This window comes from Eleutherodactylus coqui, chromosome 1 (genome assembly GCF_035609145.1).
Source record: "Eleutherodactylus coqui strain aEleCoq1 chromosome 1, aEleCoq1.hap1, whole genome shotgun sequence".
Taxonomy (NCBI): Eukaryota; Metazoa; Chordata; class Amphibia; order Anura; family Eleutherodactylidae; genus Eleutherodactylus; species Eleutherodactylus coqui.
The window spans coordinates 155,058,577-155,071,686 of record NC_089837.1 but is presented as its reverse complement, the minus strand read 5'-3'; the positions used below and the strand labels follow the sequence as shown (position 1 = coordinate 155,071,686).

At 43.3% G+C, this 13,110-nt stretch overlaps 1 protein-coding gene across 1 annotated transcript in view; it reads left to right on the top strand.

The window, feature by feature from the left end:
* OSTN (osteocrin) overlaps window positions 1-13,110 on the top strand; it is a 50,268-nt gene that overhangs the window by 19,792 nt on the left and 17,366 nt on the right. The gene's annotated exons all lie outside the window — the stretch shown is intronic.

The following is a 13,110-nucleotide window of genomic DNA, read 5'->3' as shown; positions in this document are numbered from 1 at the left end:
TTGCATGTGCAAATACCTGTGCAAGCATGGTCATGGCAGGAAGCCTTTATAGGCAGGTGCATCTTAAAGTCCGAAAAACAAGGTGTGCGTATATGTGCGTATATGTGTATATATATATATATATATGACATTATTTTACTAATACAGGTACTTTACAAAAATGTCGGATTTGTGTTGCTTTTACCCTAGGATATGGACACATAGTTTTGAATAAAACACATTAAGAAAGTTGTACTCAGGCTAGCTTGACACCAGTTTAGGCTTTGGGCAGAGTTATCAAAACTGTCTAAAAGAAAAATTGTCTTTGTTGCCCATAACAACAAATCATAGAACAGCTTTCATTTTATCACAGCAGTTTTAGAAATGAATTGCACAGCTGCTGTATGAAGTTAAAGGGGTTGTCTCGCGCCGAAACAGGGTTTTTTTTTTTCCATAGGCCCCCCGTTCGGCGCAGGACAACCCCAAGGGATGTGTTAAAAAAAAATATATATATTACTTACCCGAATCCCCGCTCTGCGACGTCTTCCTTCTTCCTACTTCTTCCTTCACCAAGATGGCCGCCGGGATCTTCACCCACGATGCACCGCGGGTCTTCTCCCATGGTGCACCGTGGGCTCTGTGCGGTCCATTGCCGATTCCAGCCTCCTGATTGACTGGAATCGGCACACGTGACGGGGCGGAGCTACGAGGACCAGCTCTCTGGCACGAGCGGCCCCATTCACCAGGGAGAAGACCGGACTGCGCAAGCACGTCTAAAAACGCCAGAAGAAAGCAAAATTAGACGGATCCATGGCGACGGGGATGCTAGCAACGGAGCAGGTAAGTGAATAACTTCTGTATGGCTCATATTTAATGCACGATGTATATTACAAAGTGCATTAATATGGCCATACAGAAGTGTATAACCCCACTTGCTGCCGTGAGACAACCCCTTTAATGTAGCCAGGGCCCTACGGTGAGACACGGGGAGCACTACGGAGTCGGACCACAGAAGAGAGCAATATTTAGTGGGACCACAAAGGCGATTACTATTCAGTGTTGCCACAGAGGGGAATATTATAACTGAGTGGGCCAAAAATAGGAGCACTATTAAGTGGGGACACAGAGGAGAGTACTATAACCAAGTAGGGCTGTAGAAAGGCATTATAAGTAAGTGTGGCCACAGGAAGGGGAAATGTTGGTAACTGGGCCTACAAAGAGGTGAACTAATAATAATAAGTGGGTCCACAGAGGGGACACTGTGAGGTCTATTGGAAGCAGTGGCAGGATGGGGAGAGTGTGCAGAGACAAGTCATGGTTAGAAGTCTTCATGGCAGTCCAGGTCCAGAAAAGAAAAATGAAAGTGGATTATTCCAATCAGAGAAGATGTCACCTGTGATCACTGGAGGTAACTACACTGTAATCACTATCATTGTGCAGGACAATTGGAGGTGAATGCATTATTTACAGGTATACTGGAGTCAAGTGGCTGTATCTGAACCTGTCAAGTTAGGCTAGGTTCACAACAGCAACAGGTTTTTGTGTTGTTTGGCTTTGCCCTAGGAGCTGAACAACAGAAAAAACAGAAGTGCCAGATCCAGTATTTGCTGGGCCCTGATGGCACTGAATGGAACGGACCCTAATGCTATAATGCTGTCCGTCCAGCTCCTGACATGCTGGTGGAAATCTTCCTGGATGAAATAGCACATGCTGTATTACCAAGATGTCATGCCGCATCTGTGCCAGAGCCAAAGTGTTGTTTGCAGCTTGTGTCCACCCCCAATGCTGTCACATATTTGTTGGGTGGTAATTCCACTTGCTATGTGCTTTAACTAAAGGTCCATCGTCATAACTTCATCGTAATTATATTTTCCTTCAAACATCAATGTTTGGATTCACAAACTTTATTTTAGAGTTTGGATAAGTTGTAAGAGAAGCAATAAAGAAGATTGTACTGTAAGATCTGCTAGTGTGATCAGTTTTTCAATCAGTTACTCTTAATGTCAAAGGAGGCAAAAATTGATCTTGGTGGATCCATTTTTCCCACGAACTCTAACAGGACGAGAGAATGTGTGTTTTTGTTGATCTGAAGCTTGTTGCTTTTTACCAGAAGCAGAATTTAAAAAATTATAGGCAATTTTAAATGAGTTTTCCCTCTGTTTAGATCATACATGCCCTAGAAAAAAATGCACATACATGGACATAGCCTAAACTACAGCATTTAATCACAGAACAAGTCATAGACTATAAGTGTAAAGCTGTACTTTTAAGATTCTACCAGGAGAGGGAGACAGTAAGCTACTAATGTTACTAACATTGAATATTTAGTTTCCAGTTTCAAGATTGCTTACATATGCAGTTGTTAGATATACTCCCCCCCCCCCACCCCCGAAAAAAGAAGTAGAAATACTAAAGAAAAAAAAGGTAATATAGAAACATATTAAATGTATATGTGTAAAGATATGTAAGGATGGATGGATGAATGAACCAATCAGCGACTTAGCCCTGCTAAGTGTCCCTGTCTTTGACTTCCTTCAGACAAAAGTCTTTGCTCTGGGTTTTTTTTTCAATGAATTGCATGTATTTGAATGATGCCTGCAATTTTTTACCAGCTTTTTTTTGGGTGGAGTTTTTAGGCCGTTTTCACACAGCCGGAAAAAAGTGTGTGCGATTTGTGCATTGCAAACATTGGGGTCATACACATGAGCAATGTTTTCCTGCTTTACATCGCAGGAAAAAATCGATAAGGTAGAGTTGCGCATGTATTGGCGCATAGTACTTTACTTTTTGCGCACACAGCACCTGATCACATACACGCACGACACTCCCCGCTGTGATTTAAATGGCTATGTAGCCTCGTGCAGTGCAGATGCCCTCTTTTTTCACACAATTGTGCAGTGTATGGCACTTTTGTGCACTTCCTATAGAACTCTGTGGGGCTCTGAGTGTGCAAATATGCAGGAAAATTGCACGCGTGGAAAATACGGAGATGAAGATGGACCCGTTGAACTCAAGGAGTCGGATTTTCAGACTGTGCACGTACTTCAACACTGGACAGAGTGAGAGTGGGTGAGTATTAAAGGTACATCCCCCACGCTCTGTCACTGGGGTGGCAGTGTCCCTTTAAACAAATCTCAATCATTTGCTGTGGAAACAATTCACAGTGAATGGCGCCCCCACATCGCACTTGTAATCCATGTGAAATCCCCAGGGATGAGAGGCGCTTTCATGTGAAAATAGCCTTGTATCACTTCGGGGATGAAGGGAACCTCTGCCCCGGTTGTTTTCAATGGGAGACCTGCATAGCATCGCGGGCACCTAGCACATGGTGCGATGCTGCCACGGGTTCCATTGAAAACATTTGGCGGTGCGATGCGAGAGCACACACAAAGATAGAACATGCCGCGATTTGTATGCTGCATCACATTACGGTGCCAAACAGGAAAACATCGCTCATGTGTACGACCCCGTTCAAAGGAATGGGGTTCATTTTTGTGCACCTTGGAAAGCACAAAGCTTGCGCAATTTTGGTGCCCGTGTGAAGGCAGCCTAAGGGCTTAGTCACACGGGCATTTTTTCGAACGATTTGCTGTGCGCATAACAAATGCACTCAAAAAAATCGCGTGACCGAGGCCGGCATTACGGCGAAAAATCTGCACCTAGCAGCGTTTTTCGTTGCAGCCAAAACGTCTGTCTGACCTGAGTATAATCGCAGTGCACATCAAAATGCGCATGAATTTCACAAATATCTGCAGCACATTTGCAGTACATGCGTTTGTGCACACAATTTAAACGCAGCGTCCTGCGAATCATTGTGTCATATAATTTTCCGCCCATCCGATTAAAAAGCGGACATGTGACTGCTCCCATTGCAAAGCATTGGGTCTATATAGATGCGGATCGCAAACGCATCTGGAAATCATGCGAAAAAACGCCCGTGTGACTAAGCCCTAAGACGGACAAACAGACATACGTAAGTCTTTGTAGTATGCTCAGTTCTGCCATTATATGTATGCAGTTAGCTCAGTTCTGGTACTGTATTTATGTAACAAACTCAGTTCTCGTACTGTACCTATGCAGGGAGCTCTATTCTGTTATCATATTTATGTAATAAACTTGGTTTTGTGCTGGTTTCTTTTTAGTAATCTTGGCTCTCGTATAATATTTATGCAGTAATCTTGGTTCTGTTCTGGTATCTATGCAGTGAGCTGGGTTCTGGCACCATATCTATGTAGTAAGCTTGGTTTTATTACCATATCTACATAGTAAGCTTTCTTCTGCAACCATATCTTTGTATATACATTCGGCCTGCTCTCATTTAGCTTTCCTGTGAAATACATATATTAAGTATCAGAGCAACATAGAAAAAAGTCTGCGCTACAGGAAATTGTGAGCTGCTCTTTTAAACTCAAATATAATTTAGAATTTAAAGTGAACTTACATTATTATTGTATAGATGGAAGGTGGGCCATCAAAATCAGGCCGCTTCCACACGGGCGACTTTATCACGCTATTTTGTCACGATGCAACAGTGCTACATATCGCATGCATCTAGAGCCCATGCCTTTCTATGGGTTCTTCCACACAAGTGATGTTTTGTAGCCGACAACATTGTAGCCTCTATACGGCCACAATTTGCAATTTTTTTGTAGCCCATGTTTCTCTATGAAGCCTCCCTCTCTGTTGCATCGCATTGCATGAAAACACGTTTTAGTGCGGTGCGATGCAACTTTTACAGTAGGAAATCTTACTATAAAAGCCCTAAACTAAGCCCTAGCTGCATAAAAAAAAAAAAACATCATCTAAGAGGCGCTGTCATTTCGGCGCGTCTCCTCTTCACCTCCGGCACTTGTCTTTAGTCTTCTGCCAGCCCTTCCTAGATTTAAAAATCAAAATCCCCGCCTCTGGGAATGACTGGCTGTGATTGGTTCTCGAGCGCCATAGTTTAGCAAATCAGAGCCAGCGCTCGATGAACCAATCGCAGGCATTCAATCAAGGAATGAATGGCTGTGATTGGCTCCTCAAGCGCTGGCTCTGATTGGCTAAGCACCGCAGCACTCAGCTAATCAGAGGCAGCGCTTCCTGGAGGACAGGATTTTCCAATCCCTGACCAGAACAGATGCCTGAAGACAACTGCCAGGGACCGGGGAGAAGATCCCTTCGAAGCTGACAGAGCTTCTCAGGTGATGCATGTGTTTTTGTCGCTGTTTTTATGCTGCTAGGGCTTTGTTGTGTGGGTAGGGCTTATATTTCAAGTCCTCCCACCCCCCCATACCCACCCCCTGAAAATGCTCGTATGTGGTGCAAACGGCCTCAATTCCACTGGTGGTCCTTATGTACCCTAGTCTGACACTGGTTCTACGTATTTCAACATCCACAACCTTATTTTTGGCAACATACAGCATGAAAGAGGAAGAAGTTTATGTATCCGAACTAGACATCTCCCCGCCACCTGACAAAACCACATAATTCAAATAGTAACAAAAAAACCAAAATAGTAAAAACTTGCCACACCAAAAATTAAACAAACACTGTGATGAAATAACAAACAACAGTAATAATATAATATCAGGTCTCTGCCGATCAGTTGACATCAGTCAGGGACTTTTCACTTAGAACGAATTGTTTGGTAAAACGCTGTGGAATTTGGAGCTGCAGACGTCCGCACCAAAATCTGCATGGATGGATGCAGGCTCTGATGCAAAATTGCTGGCAAAATTAATCCAGTTTAAGTTCCGCAAGTAAATCCACGCTATGACATGCAGATTTTGGTGCTGAATTTTCTGTGAATGTGTTGCAGAACAATTGCGCCAGCGTGAAATGTCCTTTACAGGGCTAAAAAAGGGAAGCCATGATCCCTGTCGAAACTGGTAATGATGTCTTATCAGGGAGACAGTAGGGTTACATATTGCCGTCTTGGCCTTGGGTGCCAGGAGAATTTGTCCTTCCGCTGACATGATGTTGAATATTTTAGTTAAAAGCAAAGGTGGAGCGCTGCATTTCCCCTGTCTTCTCCACAAGATATAGAACTATCACAGAAATAACATTTCTTACAAGCAGAGGAATTTTTACTGCGTGTATTCCAGAATCACTCCTTTATTAACACACAAAAATAAACAGCCTGCGGACGCCTGTGTTGATGTTAACTATAATTACGTACATGCTGGTTTTAGACACAGCTAGTATTCTGCAATTCACACCTAAGTGAGTCAAAAATCATCAAACAAGAGGAAGCAGCTGCATAGAATGAAATAGCTACCTAAATAAAATGTTTGATAGCCCAGTCATCTTACGAATTCTAAGCATACATTTCCTGTACACTAAGACCCCGAAATGACCCTTTGGGTTTAAGGAAGGTCACACCTAAAATAAAAATCACTGTAAGTTTAAACTCTTGAATTGTCCTTTTCATGTTGTTTTTAACCGCTTTTTTTCTTTGGAAAGCTGGATATGGCTGTCATTGCTGTTCCTATGTGGGTTGTCACTCAGCTTCCTTAAATGAACAATCCTATATTCTATATACAATAAGACATTCTCAGAATTCTCATTTGTCCTTTTTCTAAGCAGATTTCTTATAGATGGACTGTAAAACCCCTATAAGAGTTGGTGCCCACTATTGGCTTTCCCTACATAGTATGTCTGCATTTTTAAAAATTGAAGTAGCAAATTTGGAGACATGTAACCTGTTAGCAACCACTCTCTGCACTGGCGTACTGTGAGGCGAAGCAGGGGTCGCAACGGCAATCCGGCCCTTGCGCTGAGGGGGCCCAGTGGCCCCGCCATATTCAACATGCACAGTGCGTGCATTACCGGCGCTGTCGGCCACATGATCGCTGGGTCCGACAGTGGGTTTGTAGCGGGAGGCGGAGGGAGAGAAGAGGTGGGAGGCAGCGCCGCAGGTCGGCCCTCGCAGAGGGGAGGGCTGTTACATGTGGAGTCGGCAGCCAATTACAGGCTGCAGACTCCCACGGCACGTGGCCCTCCCACTGATAGGCTGCAGCTGTGAGTGGTCACAGCTGCAGTCTATCAGTCACTGCCGGCCAGCGATTACCAGAGGGAGGGGCTAGTGCGGCTCTACTCACTTCCAGAGCACTGGATGCACCGGCTGTGCATGAAAGTGCAGGAGGACCTGTGGTTGCAGATCACATGAGCCGGTCATGTGATCATAGGACCGGGACTTTCATTTACAGGCTGCCCAGAGACTGCTGCAGAGGTGAGTAGAGGAAGGAGTGTAATTACATATGTATAACTTGCATAAGTTATACCAGCTGTATATATATAATTCTATACAGGAGATACACAGGTTAAACCAGCATGGGACATACCACCAGAGGCGTAACTTGAAGCTCCTGGGCCCTGAGGCAAAACTTGTAACAGGGCCCCCAACTATAATGCTTTACTCATAGTACTGGGTTCCCTATATGGAGAAGAGAGGCCTTATGGGCCCCCTAAGGCTCCTGGGCCCGGGTGCAACTGCATCCCCTGCATCCTCTATAGTTACGCCCCTGCATAGCACTATATACAGGGGGATATATACATCCTGTATATAGTAATATGTACCATGTTGGTGTAACCTGTGTATCTCCTGTATATAATTATGTATGTACAGCTGGTGGAAGCTCTACAGCCTGTATATAGTGATATAGACCATGCTGGTGTAACCTGTGTATCTCCTGTATATAATTATGTATGTACAGCTGGTGGAAGCTCTACAGCCTGTATATAGTGATATAGACCATGCTGGTGTAACCTGTGTATCTCCTGTATATAATTATGTATGTACAGCTGATAGAAGCTCTACAGCCTGTATATAGTGATATAGACCATGCTGGTGTAACCTGGCCCAGTTTATATCAGCATGCTCTATATTACTATATACAGAATGTATAATTTATATCAGCTGTACATGTGTAATTATATACAGAATATATCCAACTTTGGGAGGTTTCACATCTGCACTGGGGAATTCCGCTTTCCTGTTCCGTTTGTGGAGCAGGAAAGGGGAATCCCCGCGGACGAACGATCCGTCTGTGGACAGAAACGAAAGCGTCGGAAGGACTCCATTGACTATAATGGTTTCCGTCCGATTTCAGCCCGCCTTTTGGACGGAAGAAAAACGTGGCACAGAGCACTTTTTTTCCCCAGTGTTTGGTGCCGGATCTGTGTGGAATCTCCGGCCAGAGGTCCCGACGCAGATGTGAGACCGGCCTTACACCAGCATGGCCGATATCACTGTATACAGGAGATGTATATACTTATACATCTCTTGTATGTACCATGCTGGTGTAACCAGGAGATCTCCTGTATATAATTATATATGTACAGCTGGTATAACCTGGGTATATACTGTATATAATTATATATGTACAGCTGGTATAACCTGGGTATATACTGTATATAATTATATATGTACAGCTGGTATAACCTGGGTATATACTGTATATAATTATATATGTATAGCTGGAATAACCTGGGTATATACTGTATATAATTATATATGTACAGCTGGTATAACCTGGATATATACTGTATATATTATATATGTACAGCTCAGGGGCATACCTAAAGGCTCAGGGGCCCGGGTGCAAAAGTTCAGCTTGGGCCCCCCACCCCGGGCTTCCACCCCACACTCCCCCATACCCATATCTAGATCGTGCTGCATACATGATCTGCCCCTTGGCGTAATCTTTCCAAACATGGCGCATTTCCTGAACATGAGAATTTGTTTGTAGCCCCGCAGGCCACTCTCACACACACACCGCTTTTTACCGCTATTAGCGCAGTGTCCCGAACGCTGTACTAACCGCGGTACAACACTCCCAGAGATTTTAATGAGCTTACTCAAATCTGCGCCCGAACACTGTGTTTCTATCGCTGTGATTTTCGTGAGCTGTCTGTTCTATTTTTGCATTTTCATGGTTTTTAGCACATCTCATCACGCATTAAAAAGTGCTGTCAAATGCTGTAATCTGTGTTCGTAAATGCTGCTTGAAATTCCGGTAAAAATGCCACGATTTCGAGCTGCGTTTTCTGAACCCGTGTGAGAGCGGTCATGTTTTTGTTGCCCTTTAGAACCACAATAAAGAAGAAAACATAAAAAACCTGCATGCAGTATTTAAAGACCGCGTATGTTATTAAGGAGCTGCAGACACAATTAATAACAGCATGCGGTTTTGATGCGTTTTTTGATTGTATGTAAAGGGTGCAAATAAATACAATTAATCCAGGGAAATGTTTAACTTCTACCAGCGATAGGCCGCCTGCAGACGGCCGGCTCGGATCCGGCAGCGAGAATTCTCGCCGCGGGACCCGACCCGAGCGCCTGCAGAGAGCAGCGCGTACTCACCAGCGCCCCGCAGCTATGGATCTTTTTAATGTCCCGGTTTGTTTGCCAACAAACTGCAGCTAATGCAATCCTATGGCAGCTTCCAATGTCGGAAATTCCACGGGAAATCCCGCCGCAGAATTTCTGCCTGCCTGCAGGCGGCCATAGATAGATAGATATGAGATAGATATATATTGGATGGCTGGATAGATAGATATTCGATGGATGGATAGATAGATAGATACATAGATATGAGATAGATAGATATTCAATGGATGGATGGATGGATAGATAGATAGATAGATAGATAGATAGATAGATAGATAGATAGATAAATATTAGATAGATAGATAGATAGATATGAGATAGATAGATAGATAGATAGATAGATAGATAGATAGATAGATAGATAGATAGATAGATATGGGATAGATAGATATGGGATAGATAGATAGTAGATAGATAGATAGATAGATAGATAGATAGATAGTAGATAGATAGAGAGTAAATAGATAGATAGTATATAGATAGATAGATAAATAGATAAATAGTTTATAGATAGATAGTAGATAGATAGATATGAGATAGATAGATAGTATATAGATAGATATGAGATAGATAGGAGATAGATAGTATATAGATAGATAGATATGAGATAGATAGATAGTATATAGATAGATAGATATGAGATAGATAGATAGTATATAGATAGATAGTAGATAGATAGATATGAGATAGATAGTGTATAGATAGATAGATAGATAGTATATAGATAGATAGATAGATAGATATGGGATAGATAGATAAAGGAGGGAGACAGACAGACAGACATATCCCCTTCCCCTAGGGACCGGTCCACTTCTCCTCCATGTGACAGCAGCAGCAGGAGAGGCAAACCCAGAGGCTTCCGTGCAGCAGGAAGCAGGGGGCAGCACATGATCACATGATCCTTGTGCCCTGCCGTCCCATGTGGCTTCCTCCCTACTCCCCTGCTGTCCCATGTGACTTCCTACCTCCTCCCCTGCCAGCCCATGTGAGTTTCTCCCTTCTCTTCCTCTCTGGCTGGCCGTTATGGCTGCCGCATGATGGGAATCTTTCTGCAGTCAGAACAGCCAGCCATTAATGCACTGAATATACGTGTGAGTATGGTCGAGGGCGGCCTCCCGGCCCCTGAGCGCAGGGGCCGAGTCGCCATGGCGACCCCAGCAGCCCCTGGCGCTACGCCTACGGTACAACTAGTATAACCTGGGTATATACTGTATATTTGAACACTATACGCACAACTGAAAAACGTATCAGAAACCTGCATGCAGTTTAAAAACCGCATGTATTGTTTGAATTCACATGTGGTCTTCAATAGTGCATGCAGTTATGGATGTGATTGTAATTGTGGTTCAGAAATGCAACACAATCCATGAACACAGTCTTAGGCCGGCTGCACACAACTGGGTCGGATTCTGCATGCTGAGCCCGCAGCGGAATCCAACCCTGTGCCCCGCTGGCATCCGCGCGTACCTGTAATTTCTTTCTTTTTTTTCTAATGCGGATGTCCACAAGGCGAGCCGTCGGACCCGTGCAGTACAGTTTTTTTTTCTTTTAATCACTGACTTTACAGCGCCGTCGCTAGAAAAAAAATGACTTAACTCAAAGAAACAAAAACTTTACATTAACCCCTTAAGGACATGGCCTATTTTAGGCTTAAGGACGCAACGATTTTTGGCGAATTTTCATCTCCATTCTTCAAAAGCCATAACTTTTTACTTTTCCGTTGACACGGCCATATAAAAGCTTGTTGTTTGCGTGGCGAACTGTAGTTTTTATTGGTGTCATTTTTGGGTACATAGACTACATTGTAAAACTTTTATAATTTTTTTTTATGATAACAGGGAGAGAAAACGCATCAATTCTGCCATAGATTTTTTTTTTTTTTTTTACAGCGTTAATCATGCAGCATAAATGACACAATCCATTTTTTCTGCAGGTCGGTATGGTTACAACGATACCAAAATTCTTCTCTTTTTTTAGGTTTTTCCACTTTTCTGCACTAAAAACCCTTTTTTTGGAAATCTTTTTTTTTTCTAAATCGCTGCATTCGAAGTCCTGTAACTTTTTTATTTTTCTATGTACGGAGCTCTGTGAGGGCTTATTTTTTGTGAGACGAGCTGTAGTTTTTATTGGTGCCATTTTGGGGAATATGCAGCTTTTTTGATCACTTTTATTGCATTTTGGGGGGGGCAAAATGCTAAAAATTAGCATTTTGCCTTATTTTTTTAACGTTTTTTTTTACGCTTTTTGCCGTGCAGAATACAAAGCATATTCAACTTATTGTACATATTGTTACGGATTAGAGATGAGCGAACGTACTCGTTATGAGTACTTACGCACCCGAGTACCGCCATTTTCGAGTACATCAGTACTCGCGCGCAAAGATTCGGGGGGCGCTGGGGGACGGGGAGAGGCGTGGCGGTGCGGGGGGTAGCAGCGGGGAACAGGGGGGAGCCCTCTCTCTCTCCCTCTCCCCCCCACTCCCCGCTGCAACCCCCAGTGCCGCCACGGCGCCCCCCGAATCTTTGCGCGCGAGTATTGATGTACTCGAAAATGGCGGTACTCGGGTGCGTAAGTACTCATAACGAGTACGTTCGCTCATCTCTATTACGGATGCGTTGATACCAAATATGTGCCATTTTAATTTTTTTTTACCTTTTTTTATGCTAATATGAGAAAAACCATAAAAAAATGTTTTTTTTTAAATATTTTTTACATTTTTCTTTTTTTTACATTTTTATTATTTTTTTTACACCATCTATGTCCCTCTGGGGGACTTAAAGCACAGCACTGATGATCGCTGTAATAAGGCATGGCAGGAGTTCTGTCCTGCCATGCCCTATCGCTTATACAACGATCATAGGCTCTGTCAACACAGGACGTCCGAGAGCCTGGCTACTTCACAGAGATCGCGGCAGGGAAGGGGTTAACAGCGGAGGGCGCATCTCCGATGCACCCTCGCTGTTGCAGCGGGAGGCCGGCTATGACTGACAGCCGTCTCCCGCTGCGGGATAGCGCGAGATCTGTCATGATCTCGCTCTATCCCTATGTCGTAAGGGTACGTCATTTTGTGGGAAGTACACCGCTCCCATGACGTACCCTTACGTCATGGGGAGGGAAGGGGTTAAAGTACATAAACCATAGACATCAGGTTCACATTACAGTTTGTCTTTTAAAAGTTCATCTTTGACCAGCTGTCAGTTTGTAAAAAAAGTTTGGTGCAACCTACATGCATGTAGTGATGGTCATCTCCATCTAGGGGCTGACGTGCACACTACACTACTTAGTTCAGTGTTATCCCACTACAGCACGCATAAGAAAACTCGAGTAATGTCACAAGTTCCCACCAACTCCAGACCCCAGTACAATATTCGCAAGTTGAAGTAAATATTGTATAATAATATAAAACATTTTGTTTAATTGTTATTGTTTGTTTTGTGTAATAGTTTTACTAACCAACAATTTTAATAAACTAATTTTAAAAACGTATTGTGGCGGAGCCAGGAGATTTTGTCTGTCTAGGGACCTCTACAGGGTTTAATCTGGCACTGCATACAGTTTCCCATAACTAGAGCAGAAGATCACCCGGTGGCTTGAATCTAAAACGGAGATGACCACTTGAAACAAACACTTTAATGAAATTAGAATGCTCAGTGTAATGACTGAAATGGACTGTTGTAAATGATGTAATTAAAATTCTCCTTAATATTCACAGTTTTTTTAATCTTGAAATAGTGAACCTTTTTATGTCGGTGTGGTAC